Genomic DNA, 2,598 nt, shown 5'->3' with positions numbered 1-2,598 from the left:
AGTTGTTTTTTGAAATCTGTGGTTACGACTAAATTAAAAAAATTCATTCAAACAGATGATCTTGAAAATATACGCACATTTAGAATTGGTTCTAATGCGCAGGTTTCTCGTAAGCCTCGTCCTGTTAAGATTGTATGTGAGACGGAAGAGAAGGCACAAGTAATTCTAAAAAAATTTGTAAGTGTCAAAAGAGACTCAACACGTTCAAGGGAGTTGGAAGATCTTTGGATGTCGAATGACAGGACGGTTATGCAGAGGGAGGAGATTAAGAGAGTGAGGGAGGAACTAGAGACCCGTCGATTAGACGGAGAAATGAATGTGTCAATGGTGTACCGGCGTGGAATCCCTACCATAATTAAAATCCCCCCTAGAAATCGCACATCCACTCTTACAGTCCAAATAGATGCGTGTAAGGAGAATCTGTAGTGATTTCCCCACTTGGTGCCCAAGGTTGTGTCCGTTTCTAGAGAAACTTATTTTATTTCTATCTATGAAAGTGATTTAAGGAAATACATACAGAACTAAATGTAGACATTGTGATTTAGAGAAAATCAGTATTATTGAACAATAACAATTATTTTTGAAATTAATTGATATAATGGTAAAGCAGATTCAATTTATCAAAAATTAATCTTCTCCTTTGATAATAATGTAATTTGATTTATGTTATTCTTTACTGTATAAACTTATACTGAACTTTAACCATTATAGCGCCTACCTAGATTTAGTTAATATTTTATATTTTGTATTGTTACTTACGTAACTATTAGAATTTAGGAGTACTTTTGTACGAAAGGGCATGTCCCGTTAATAAATGAAATTGAAATTGAAATTGAAATTTCAAAAAAAATATAAAAAGAAAAAAAATTTATTGAAATAAAAGATATGGTTAAGGAAAATATTAAAACTATTATAGTAGTTAAATAAATTTTTTTAAAATTTATATTTATTAAAGCTATAATTATTAAGATAAAAATTCATAAAGTTAAAAGAGTTAAAATAAATGAGTATTGGTCAATAAAAATTATAAATATAATTTTATTTATTAATAATGGGGGAAAAATGATTAGGGTTATAGTAAATAATGAGATTCAATTAATTAAATAAAGAAAATTTAAATTTTTATTAATTAAAAATGTTGAAGAGCAAAAAATTATTATTAATAAAATTTTCATTAAAAATTTAAATTTAAGGAATTAGTGTTATATTTTCCTTTAAAGTGGATTATTAAAATTAATACAGTTAATCCTAGAACTCTTTCACAAACAATTATTGTTAATGAAATTATAATAAAATATTCCATTTTTATTAACATTATTAAATAAAATGCAAATAAGATTATATTTATTATAATAATTTCTAATCTTATTAGTGATAAGATTAGATGGGAATATATTGGTGTAATTGAAAAAATAGTAATTAAGGGGTTATGCCACTCTAGGATTTTCAAAAAATCGCTTTTTTTTTTTTTGCTTTAAATAGTTCCTTAGGGTCTCAGAAATAACATATTGCAGGATTATGGCTCGGAAAAATCTCTAAATAATTTATTTTCGAAGTTCCTTGCAAGGCTGCACGGTACGCGGCGAGCTCCTTTTGTCAGTTCTACGGGGGGTGATTTTTGAAGGATCTACAGCAGGTATACGGCAGATGTTTTCAAAGGCGCTAGTTACTTGCTAGACTATAGTCTATTCTACACAATTGCAGGCATTGCAGATTAAAGGTATTGTGAAATTATTTAAGTTTTTTACAACTTAAAACTTTAAACGCGTTTATCTCCAAACTACATTTTTCGAGTTGGCCGAACCAACAACTCGTACAATTTCCAACCGATTAGGTTCAAATTTGACACACATCTTTAAAAATACATTTTTTAAGGTATCACGTAGGATTTTTTTTTATTCTATATAGTTCATTTGTTATTAACTATTAACTGATGGTTTTTTAGTCGAAATTAGAAAGTTTAACTTTAGAAGTACGCCATTTGATCATGAATCAATATATCGAAAAAATCCTACGTGTTACTTTAGCTATTGTAATATATAATAAAAAAAAATTTAGATACTCAAGATATTCCAAAATTTACAGTAGCAGTTAGTTCGGCCACGTACCCCTTGAACCATAGAGGAGTCGAAGGACGACCGCTACAGCGCCACCATTCTTCAAGAAATATTTATAAGAAATTATTTTTTTACACCTAAAAAGATGTATAATAAACTTCTTATATTATATTTTTAATTGACTTTATGGTTTTTCTAAAAAAAATTCACATAAAACACCTATTTTTTCGGTCTCTAGAGTGGCATAACCCCTTAAAAATATTAAAATAAATAAAGTTAATAGATTAATTTAGCTAAGTAGTTTAATAAAAACATTAATTTTGTATATTAAAATTAAATAAATATTTTTTAGCAATTTTATTAATTTTTTTATGTAAAAAAATTAGTATTTAAGAATAAATTTATTTTTAGTACTAATAAAAAAAACTAAAAATAAAAAATTAATATTTAAGCATAACTTTTATTTAGTGCTAATAAAAGAAACTGAAAATAAAAATTAGTATTTAAGAATAAATTTATTTTTAGTATTAATAAAAGAAAC

General features: G+C 26.3%; 1 long non-coding RNA gene across 1 annotated transcript; it reads left to right on the top strand.

Moving 5' to 3' along the window:
- The first annotated feature begins 1,444 nt into the window (after positions 1 to 1,444).
- Positions 1,445 to 2,235, top strand: LOC127282156 (uncharacterized). Its single transcript, XR_007843152.1, has 2 exons — positions 1,445 to 1,720; positions 2,086 to 2,235. It is a non-coding gene; the product is annotated as an uncharacterized LOC127282156 (long non-coding RNA).
- The last annotated feature ends 363 nt before the right edge of the window (positions 2,236 to 2,598 follow it).

This window comes from Leptopilina boulardi, unplaced genomic scaffold (genome assembly GCF_019393585.1).
Source record: "Leptopilina boulardi isolate dan_hultmark-lab unplaced genomic scaffold, ZJU_Lbou_2.1 LbouV2_283, whole genome shotgun sequence".
NCBI classification, from domain to species: Eukaryota; Metazoa; Arthropoda; class Insecta; order Hymenoptera; family Figitidae; genus Leptopilina; species Leptopilina boulardi.
This window is presented reverse-complemented; position numbering and strand designations above follow the sequence as displayed.